Source organism: Balaenoptera borealis, assembly GCF_965194805.1.
Source record: "Balaenoptera borealis genome assembly, chromosome: 3".
Taxonomy (NCBI): Eukaryota; Metazoa; Chordata; class Mammalia; order Artiodactyla; family Balaenopteridae; genus Balaenoptera; species Balaenoptera borealis.
Window position 1 is genome coordinate 119,281,939 of NC_138866.1, and position 11,354 is coordinate 119,293,292.

General features: G+C 40.6%; 1 protein-coding gene and 1 long non-coding RNA gene across 2 annotated transcripts in view; one reads left to right on the forward strand and one right to left on the reverse strand.

Annotated features, from left to right (window-relative positions):
* THSD4 (thrombospondin type 1 domain containing 4) overlaps positions 1–11,354 on the forward strand; it is a 572,383-nt gene that overhangs the window by 447,320 nt on the left and 113,709 nt on the right. The gene's annotated exons all lie outside the window — the stretch shown is intronic.
* LOC309624902 overlaps positions 1–11,354 on the reverse strand; it is a 280,987-nt gene that overhangs the window by 251,620 nt on the left and 18,013 nt on the right. The gene's annotated exons all lie outside the window — the stretch shown is intronic.

Sequence of the window (11,354 nt, forward strand, 5' to 3'; positions counted from 1 at the left end):
GTTTAGAGGCAGAAGTCAAAAAGGGGAATTGATATGCAGGTGTGGTACAAAGCTGGTCTTAAAAATACAGATGTTATTACCTCTGGGCCCTAGGGACCTGGAACAAAATGCAGCGAGCCACCCCCAGAGGTGAAACAATGGTCATAAAATGGTTTCTCGGTTCATGAGTTTTGCTGAGCTGTCTCTTTGCAACATTTAGTAACTATTTAATAACAGTAACAGCTCTTTGAGCTAAATTGCTAACATTTGGGGAGCAAGGTTATGTAAAACAAAATTGAATTATGAAAACAATTTTCCAGTTAGCTCTGGCATTTCTTTATTTCTGTTTATCTTTGTCCTCAAAGGAGCCATTTACCAGTTCCTACCCGGCAGGCATGAGCTGATGTCCACAGACCCCAAACAATCAGCACACACCTCTGAACAACAAGCGTTCTTATTTTCCATCTCTGGTCGTAGCCCAAAGCTTGGGAGTACATTCAGTCATGGAAAGCTCTAAAACCAAGGAAGTACCCAAAGTAGTCTTTTGAAGAAAATTATGATGCCTATTTAACCTCACTTAAATTTTCATAAGACTCTCTTATCCTAGTACTGTTGGAGGTTGTCTTACTTAGATGTAGAAACGGTGTGTATTGATACCTGAAACTTAAAAACAGAGGCACTTCCTAGTAAAACTGAAAGCACACACACCATAAAAGCAAGCAATTCCACTTCTAGGTATATACTTCAGGGCAACTCTTCCACATGTGCCCTCTTAACAGCAGTTAAAATGAATAAACCAGATGCACATGTGTCCACATGGCTAGCTCTCAAGAACACAGAGTGAAGAAAACAAATTACTAAAGATACATTACCATTATGCAAATATTTGAATTAAAAACACAAAACAGACACTATAAGAGCATGGATGTACCCCAGCTTCAGAGACTGCCTCTGGGGAGAGGATGGAAGTAGGGAGGGACACAAAAGCCTCCTCAACATGATCAGTAATGTTGTGTTTCCCTAAGAAAGAAAATATCTAAAGCAAATTTAACAAAAAATTAATTTACTGAGTACTTGGTATTATTTTCTATGCCTTTCTGCATCTTTACACATTTTTTTGATTTTTTTTAATTGAATGAACAATTCTTTACATCCTATAGTGATTTACAGTTTTCAAAGGTTTCACACATGCATCTTTATACATTTTACAAATTAAACATAAAGCCCAAACCAGGATTTAAACAAAAAGAGTGGATGCACTATCTAGCACCCAGGAGGGTTTCTCTCCAAACCCAGCAAAGCAAGGATAGTTGGCATCTGGTAAAACAAGCTGAGGACCCAATCTTCTGGAAGACAGAAGTACCGGCAAGTTGTGTTCAAACTAATTCATTCTTTCTCTTTCATCAGCCTGCTCTTAAGACTCCATAAAAGCTTGTTGTTTAATGACTTAACTTCCTGGTCACATTCTTCTTGCCTGGCACAAATTTTTAATCCCACCTGGTGATACTATAAATCGAAATTTCCATTGCTGCTATTCATTCTATTCCTTTGTGGCTCAAGTTCCTCTTCTCTCTGTTCATTATATTCAAATGCATACACCCAAACAGGACCTATAGGTGGATGGCACAGCTTTCTCTCTATTCCACATAGAACTTTATTTAATAAATGGAAATAAATATCTACAGGTGGAGGGAGGTCTGATTGACAGTAGCAATTCATTTTTCCAACTAATTCAGGTAACACCTGATAGGAAATCCTGACCAAGGTTTGAAGTTCTTTCAATGTTACTTAATATCACTTCTGTTCAGCCAGTATCTAGTCAACATCTTCTCTGTCAAGGGTGACCAGCCTATAAGACTGGAATTACGTGCAGCTCTTTAGAAAATCATCTGCAGTCCCAGAAGGCAGTTTGAAGAAAAATATACAATGCGCTGTCCGTTGCATTGATGCTGTGATTAAAGGCCTTTGAGAGTCCTGAGAGGGAGGCATGGAGGAACCAGTGCAGTGTTTGGGATCAGACAAGTGGAGCTCTGGATGGCAGCTCTGCCATGATACCCCTGGTGAGCCCTTGGAAAAGTTACTTAACATCTCTGATCTTCTATTTTCTCATCCAAAACATGAGGTTAGTAAGACCTACCTTCTGGGATGGCTAAGAACTGAGTGAGGACTTCCCTGGTGGCACGGTGTTTAAGAATCCACCTGCCAATGCAGGGGACACGGGTTCGAGCCCTGGTCTGGGAGGATCCCACATGCCATGGAGCAGCAAAGCCCGTGCGCCACAACTACTGAGCCTGTGTTCTAGAGTCCACAAGCCACAACTATTGAGCCCGCATGCCACAACTACTGAAGCCCGCACGCTTAGAGTCTGTGCTCTGCAGCAAGAGAAGCCACCGCAATGAGAAGCCCGTGCACCACAACAAAGAGTAGCCCCTGCTCACCGCAACTAGAGAAAGCCCACGTGCAGCAATGAAGACCCAATGCAGCCCCAAACAATTAAATAAATAAATAAATAAATAAGAACTGAGTGAGATAAGTAATGTACAATGCTTCATACAGTGCCTGACATATTGTAGGTATTTGAAAGCATAGTTGTAGCTTCCTCTTCCTTATTCCTGATGCAAGACACAGGGAGAGACATGTAAATGCTGCACATTACCTATGAAGATATGATTTGCATGTAACGCATCAACATGGAAAAAATATTGGTCCAGCTTTGGTCAGATTGGCATAGCAAGGTCTTGCCTAGGGGATTGTAACCATCCATATGCCCTTTACCAAACAGAGGTCATCTTCTCGCAAGATAATTTGTCATCAGGAGGGCATCAGGATTAGCTCATTGTGAAGCAACCCTACTGATAATTGTGGTATCAAATAACACAATTAGATTTTTGAATTCTGTGTATAACCTTGCATAAGCTTGAAGTGAAACCTTGGGTGGATAAAGGTGATGTAAATGAATGTTGCACAAACTGTGTTTGTGATACTTTTTGTAGTACTTTAGGAAACATTACACGTTCTCAGAAGCTCTTGATATTGCTCTAATTAGGAGGGAAAATGCTGTTAATAAGAACAGTCATAAATTTTTAGCATATAATTACAAGAGCAGCCTATGGATATAATCACTTAAATAACTTTGTGGTGATTTGTGCCACTGCATTTTATTTTAAAAAATTTTATTAAAGTAAATGCATTTTTCTAAAAAAAATTTAAAATGGCTGTGTATATATCCCATGTCATCCCTCCAGCCTGGACTCACTGCCCTAGTGACCACTGTTACTGGGGTGAGGGTTGAAAAGGTTAACAACCAGCAGGTCAGTTTCAGGCTGGGAGTCCAACCTATTTTCCATTCTCCCCATCAGCTACCCCCCTATTATGTCATCTTGAGCAAATAACTTCCTAGCTCTGAATCTCTTGGTCTTTAAAAACGGGGATGAAAAAAAAAAAAAAGAAACGGGGATGTAGGATGTTAGATGAAATGATTTCTGGATTCCTTTGCTTCAGAATTCTGCATGTTCATGACCTCTTGTTTTTTGCATGTATGATTGCACACTAAGATGACCATGTGTTTTCAATTGTAAAATGCACATTTTTTTTCACATTTTAACATCCAAAAAATTACAACTGCTGGTAATTTAGATTGCTGTGAAATACAGTGTTAAATACAGGAGAAGTACTGGATAATAAGTACTATTTTATCAAGAGTTTCTACAAGAAGATGGAAAATTACTGTCAAAATACTGAGTGAAAATGAGAATGTACAATTCTTGTAACTTAATGGAGATTTTTAACATAAAAACAACCCAGAAGCTGTAAGGACAATTGTCCCAGGGGAGGGATTGGTTTGGGGGTCCCTGAAGGTCCCTTTCGGCCCAGAGATGCTCTGACACACTAACTTTGTTTCACTTATTTGGTTATTTTGTGCACTCATTAAGTATAGAGCATTTTGGAAAAAATAGAAGATGGTTTATGGGAATGACATAGTAATATTGTATCTATTAAATAATTACATGTAAATTTCCATCGAAGTGTTAAATTACTGATATTCTGATCAGCTGAGTGTTCCTATAGCTGTCACACATTGATAATCTTCAAATAAATATGTTTGGACACTGAAACTGCAGGAAAATAATTTCATATTTGTTGATGGCTTCAAAGGTTCTTTGGATCCTTGTAGAAACTCAAGAGTTAATTGCTATGAGCACAGTGCTGTATAACAAAAAATATTTTTTACTTGTGCTCTAGATAAATGGAACTTCCATGTTAATTCTTACCCTAGGAATAGAGGAAATATTACTTTATTATAACTGCTAATGATTTTGGTTGCTGTTGAGCTTATATGCATAAAGGGAAGCGATTATTACTTATGGATGACTTGTTTCTTGATTTACCAAGGCTTCATAATAATTACAATGCATGTTGTCATAGTCAGTCTCACTGTAGCTCTTAGCATGAATTCATGAGAATTGAAGCAATTTTGAACCTGACTATAGCAGGAACAAAGCCCAGAGCTGTGGTGCGGTTGATCTTGGAGGAGCTGCTTAGAAAGTGGTTCCAACGCCAAAATCTGGGATCAGTTATCCAAAGAGCCATATTTGAGGGCTGGGTTTGATTTCTGGGTTTCCCTAATTGACAGTAGAAATCTCAATTTATCACATGTGCCATGAATTTGTTAGTCTGAAGGAATTAATCAAAATCCTGTTTCTGTAAACATTTTTATTGATTCATCATTTCTGAAATCATGCAGTTTATGAGTTGGTCCTATTTTGGGTAATAGCAATTACTTATGAAAGCTGCTAGATAGTTTCTGTCAAGCTTAATTAAACCTTTTCTGCTGGGAGACAGACTTTTTAAAGAGTTTGTGAACTGCCGACTGTTGATACTATGTCCCAAATATTACTCATAAAATGGAATCTCTACCAGTAAAAATAAGTTGGAGGCATCAAACCTCCAAATCTGGAAGCCACTTGACTTCTTTTAGACAAATTCCATATGTCTCATTACCTCATCGTGGCTCAGCATTTGGTCTTGTGTGTTATTTGTGGGTGGGAGTCACTTTTTTTTAAACCTTTTTTTCTTTTTTGAGACGTCCACTCTATTTTTTAGTACTATCCTTTTGTAAATTTTAATGATGTGAAAAGCGCCTAAGGACTGATGGAGATGCTCAGAATAGCAACCTTTGTAGTCTGTCCTGATGACAAGCTTATCAAGGGAGATTTTTGGACTCATTTATGAAATCGGAGGAAAACGTAGAACTTTAAGGCTGCCTTTGACTATACAGTATTAGAAACGTGGGAGGATGCTAGACTCAGGACAGAGGTAGCTATTGACTTAGATAGAGAGGAAGTTTAATTGATGGGGTCCACTTTGATCTGGGCAGGGTTTGGATTGATTTAAAAAAAAAAAAAGGGAAAGTAATTCAGACTGATGGTTCAAAGACAATAAAGAAGAGTTTTCTCCATTGGAAAAATGGTTGGATGACTACGGAAGAGCCACTTTTTAAAGGTCGTGGTAATCAGGAGTCCCTGAAGAATTTTGAGTGGAGAAGTGATATAATGAAAGCAACATTAAAAGAAAATAATTCAGTGGCATTGGATAAAATTGGAGGGAAGGAGTAAGGTGAAGGAAAACTAAGAGGCAGGAAGACCAGTTTCTATTACAACAATCAAGGAGTAAAGTGATGATTAAAGTAATAATAACTAAGGTCACCGGAGTCGTGCCAGTGTTATGCCATTCATAACAACAAAGCTACCATTAATTGAATGCTTATTATGTGCCAGGCATAGTGCTAAGTGCTTTACATAGAGTATATCATTTAATCATCATCCCAACAACGTTATGAGATAAGTACTGTTATTAATCCCATTTTGCAGATGAAGAAACTGAGATTTAGAAAAGTTAAATGATTTCCCCTAATTGGTAGAGTGAAGATCTCAGCCTAAGTCATCTGACACCTGAACCCATGTTATAAAAGAGAAACATTAGAAGTATTTGAAAGGTAGAAATGAAAAATAGCCAATATATATTTTGCTTAGCACTGTACTTGATATTATAGCATCTTAAAGTAGTTAAGACCAAATATTTTATCATAAGAGTTTAAAATCTAACCAGAAAATCAAGTTGTAACATGAACCAAACAGATGTCATAGGTTGGATTCCCCAGGAAATAGACCTTGAGATCTGTGTGCAGAAGGTTTATCAGGGAGAGTGCTTGGGAACAATATCCCATGAAAGGTGAGGGATGCAGGAATGGGCAGATGCAACAGAGACCTCAACTGATCTTATAGGGAGTTCTGGAGCTGGAATGGCCCTTCAGAGTTGTCCCAATAAAGGCAAGGAGGCCAGGCCTTTGTACCCCTCCATCAAGCAATCAGTGGATGCTGGCTGCCCCCAGGAAGGGAGGGTAACCTTTGAACAAAGCAGCTTCCTTCTCCTGAAGACAGGTCCTGGGGAGGGACTCAGCTGTGTCCTCAGTCCTGAAGGGAATCGGGACAACATACTACAGCATCCACTACAACAAAATATAAGAACATACTTCTATTTTTAAAACTATCTACTCTTTAATATAAACACCTTAAGTCACATTTGGGGGGAATACTTTCCTTTCAAAGTACTATTTTGGTGGGGAGGAGACACCCAACAAATCTATCAGTGCATTTCTTTGCTATAGAGTGGTAGCTTTAGTTCTTGATGAAAATAATCAATATGGAAGGCATTTGGTGTGTGGCTTAATTGAAACACTGTGTTTTGGACCCATTTGGTGTTAATGTGTAAATCCAATACTGTTTTCACACCTGCCCTCTTTTTTTTTTAAAGGAAAACCTTTATTTTTTTTTTTAATTATTTATTTATTTATTTATTTATTTTTGGCTGTGTTGGGTCTTCGTTTCTGTGCAAGGGCTTTCTCTGGTTGTGGCGAGTGGGGGCCACTCTTCATCGCGGTGCGCGGGCCTCTCACTATCACGGCCTCTCTTGTTGCGGAGCACAGGCTCCAGACTCGCAGGCTCAGTAGTTGTGGCTCACGGGCCCAGGTGCTCCGTGGCATGTGGGATCCTCCCAGACCAGGGCTCGAACCCGTGTCCCCTGCATTGGCAGGCAGACTTTCAACCACTGCACCACCAGGGAAGCCCTGCCCTCTTTTTATGATGCCTTTTTCAAGTGGAAGTCTAGTATGGATTTCTTGCTTCAGACTAAAGAAAGGGCATGAACTGTCATCACTGGCCTGGAATCCAAATCATATGGTGTCATGAAGTCATCCTTCACGTCCATCAAAAAGACCCTGCCAGGCTTGCCTGCAGAGAGGAGCTGTGTGAATAATGTCTTGGGCCAAAGTCACCCAAGGGACACTCCATTATACCACAGCTGATCTTGACAAATATTAGGCACAAACACACAAAATACATACATACCTGGACTTCACCTCCCAGAGAATCTGATTCCTGGTGGCTGGAGTGGGATCCAGGAATACTTATTTTGTAACAGCCTCTAAGATTCACCAGAGTTCAAGAACCCCTTTCCAGTGAGCCAGTGGAGGCCTTTGATAAATCAGTCTATTCTATGGGAGTCTTTGAGGATGATGTCACCAACTGGATATGTTGGGGCTCTTCAAAAGGCTGAATCTCAGAAAGAAAGATCTTCTTAGAGGAAATGGGGAGTACCATCTAGAAGAAAGAAAGAAGTTGAAAAACTCTGCACTCAAAAGAGCAAGAGAACACAGGACAGAATTGGGAACTAGAAAGGAGGGATAGGGATTATGAAAAATCTCTAAGATTCATAGATCTTTTTTAAGTTCCTCCTGTTTATTTTTATTATCTTATCCATTGCTCTTAAATGAAGATGATCCTTGTGTTTATCTTGAGGGATAGCAGATAAGCGGGAGCATATAAGCAGGGATCTGTCTTTTATTTATTCACGCAATAAACCTTAGTTGAGCAGTTACTATATTCCAAGCACTGTGCAAATGTCAGCAGTGCAAAGACAGGAAGATTCAACCTCTGCCTTCAGGAGCTCACAGCCTGAGGGAGCAGGCTGAGACTGACAGATAATAGATCACAAACACAGAGAGGCACAGGAACTGGGAGAGCACAGACAGGTGGTCCCTAAGCCCTCCCCTGAGAGTCAGGGAGAGCTCCCTGGAGGAGGTCTAGAGGACTCTGCAGGATTGGAAATGCGTAAGTCAAATGTGGTTTTTCCATCCATAATTGTGTCACATATTTCCACCTACTTAGATCTTCTTTTTTATCCTTTAAGAGGATTTTTATACATTTTCCATAAAGATCTTTTGTCTTTGAACTTAATTCCTAAATAATTCATCATCTTTGATGCTATTGTGAAGAGTATGTTATTTTATATTCTTTTTTTGGTGGTTCATTGTTGGTTGTAGAGAAGTACAATTGACCTTGACATAGTATCTTGTATCGTGCAACCTCACAGTACCCTATGACTAATTCTAAGAGTGTTTGGATTTTCTTGGGTTTTCTATGTAGATAAACATACCATCTGCAGACAAAGGCAGTCTTGTCTCATCTTTTCCAGTCTTTATATTTCTTATTTCCTTTCTCTGTGTTACTGCACTGGCCAGGACATCCATAAGGAAAGAGCAGCAGTAATTTGGGCATCTCTGTCTTCTCCCAGACCCTAAAAGGAATATGTCTTACTTTTCTCCTTTGAGAGTGATGTTTTCTGCGGGTAGGTTTTGGTAGATTACCATTTTCAGGTTTAGGAAGCACCCTTCTACTTCTAAGTTTTTCTAGGAATGCTTTATCTTAAATACGAATTGGACTTTAACAAATGCTTTATTTAAACAGCATCTTTTGAGATGCCCATATGATTTTTATTCTTTAGTACCAATGATGGAATGAATTACATTGATATATTTATCAGATTGTACCATCCTTACATTCTGAGATAAAATCACTTGAATATAATTATTACCATTTTAATACACTACTGGATTACATTAGCTAACATTTAATTCAAGATTGTGGCATGTTAAAGTAGGGAACATTGGCTTATTGTTTTCTTTTCTTTCACTGTTCTTATCCAGCTTTGGAATCAAAGCTATTCTAATGTCATTAAATAAAATGGGAAGCTTTCCTTCTTTTTCTGTACTCAGGAACAACTTGTAAAGTGGGGATTATCTGTTCCTGGAACATCTGATAGAACTTACAAAATCATCTAGGCCCAGTGCTCTGGGGGAGGAAGGTGAAGCATAAGAAGATTCTTTATTACTATATCAATGACCATGAGGGCTGGTGGATGTGAAGGAGCCCCCGTGGGTCCCAGAACCAGCCATCGCCAGTCACAGCGGGCTGGCTATCCTGGGAACCAGAGGAACCAAACTCCTGTGAGCTGAGGCTGCAATCGACATATCTCGAATGAGGAACGTGTACAGAAAGGCTGCTTGAGCAGCTGCCTACAGGATGGATTTTATTGGGGATGGGGACAGGGCATATAAATAAACAAAGAGAAACTTCCAGGGAGGCTGATGCAACAGTCTAGGCGTGGGATGTGGGGTGGCGTGGTGCCCGGATGAGGAAAAGGCAAGTCTATGAATATCACAAAGGAGTAACTGGGAAGCCCTGAGCGTCTTCTTATGGATCGTATCCTCTAGAGCTGAGCTTCTCAAACTGTCCTCACACACAAGACATGATGGTACAACGAGGGAGGTGATAAGAGTTAAGAAGAAGTGAAAACATGGACATGCGATGGGGAGTGCTGGGGACATGCGATGGGAGGATGCTTTCACTTAGATCAGGGAGGGTGACAATAGCGTGTCCTGAACAACAGGTGTCATCCCTTGAGGACTATGGAGGGAGCACAGAGGCAGAGGGACATCCGGGGAAGGCCTTCAGGTCCCTCGCACCCTCTGTCTCGAAGCAGGACCTGTAACACTTCCAGCTCGTTCAACAGTGCTTGATGTGACGTGTTCAGGTCTCCTCACCTGTCTGGCCGCTCTCCCTGGATGAGGCCCCGTTTGTCACAGTTCCCGCTGAGACAGGGCCCGGAGATCTGAAGCCAGTTGTCCAGCTGCAGTCTGACTGGGCAGAGAGAGCTGGTTTAGGACACTTCTATTCATGCAGATGGAGCCTCCATTAGTTTTCTGGCAGTTCCACAACATTGTTTATTCATATCGAGCCAACCTGGTGACAGACTGGACATAGAGGCTGACAGAGCAAGAAAAGTCAGGGTATTTCAGGGGTTTGGGCCAGGAAAACTGTAAGTTAGACACGTAACCCAACCCCATGATAACTGTTTTGGTTTAGGCTCACTCCACCAGATTATAAAAGTGACTTGTTTATCTTTCCATCTCAAGTGCCTAGAACAGTCTCCAGGTCTCTGTGGGCACCCCATAAATATTAGTTGAACCACCGGATGATTAACCCTATTTCCCTCACTGCCAGCCCCATTCTTGTTTCCCAGGGAAGCCTGTCTGATGCCTCAGTAGGACAAGCAGTGGCTGTGAGTCAAAGTAGAGACATCCCAAATGTGCATGGACATCAGGCGACATCTCTTTTTCTCAGTTTTCTCATCTGAGAAATATCGTCATCAAATTCATTTATAATCAAGGACATCAGGATCATCTATACTCTCAATACAGGCAGACCTCGTTTTATTGCACTTTGCTTTATTTTGCTTTGCACATATTGCTTGTTTGTTTGTTTATTTATTTTACAAATTGAAGGTTGTGCCAACCCTGTGTTGTCAGGTGATGATTTGCATTTTTTAGCAATCACATATTTTTTTAAAAAACATAATGCTATTGCACACTTAATAGACTACAGTACAGTGTAAATGTAACTTTTATATGCGCTGGGAAACCAAAAAATTAGTGTGACTCACTTTATTGTGATATTTACTTTATTTCCATGGTTGTGAACTAATCCCACTATATCTCCAAGGTATGCCCACAGAGACCTGAAGACTGTTCTAGGCACTTGAGATGGAAAGATAAACAAGTCATTTTTATAATCCAGTGGAGTGAGCCTAAACCTAAACAGTTATCATGGGGTTGGGTTACGTGTCTAACTTACAGTTTTCCTGGCCCAAACCCTTGAAATACCCTGACTTTTCTCGCTCTGTCAGCCTCTATGTCCAGTCTGTCACCAGGTTGGCTCGATATGAATAAACAATGTTGTGGAACTGCCAGAAAACTAATGGAGGCTCCATCTGCATGAATAGAAGTGTCCTAAACCAGCTCTCTCTGCCCAGTCAGACTGCAGCTGGACAACTGGCTTCAGATCTCCGGGCCCTGTCTCAGCGGGAACTGTGACAAACGGGGCCTCATCCAGGGAGAGCGGCCAGACAGGCGAGGAGACCTGAACACGTCACATCAAGCACTGTTGAACGAGCTGGAAGTGTTACAGCTCCTGCTTCAA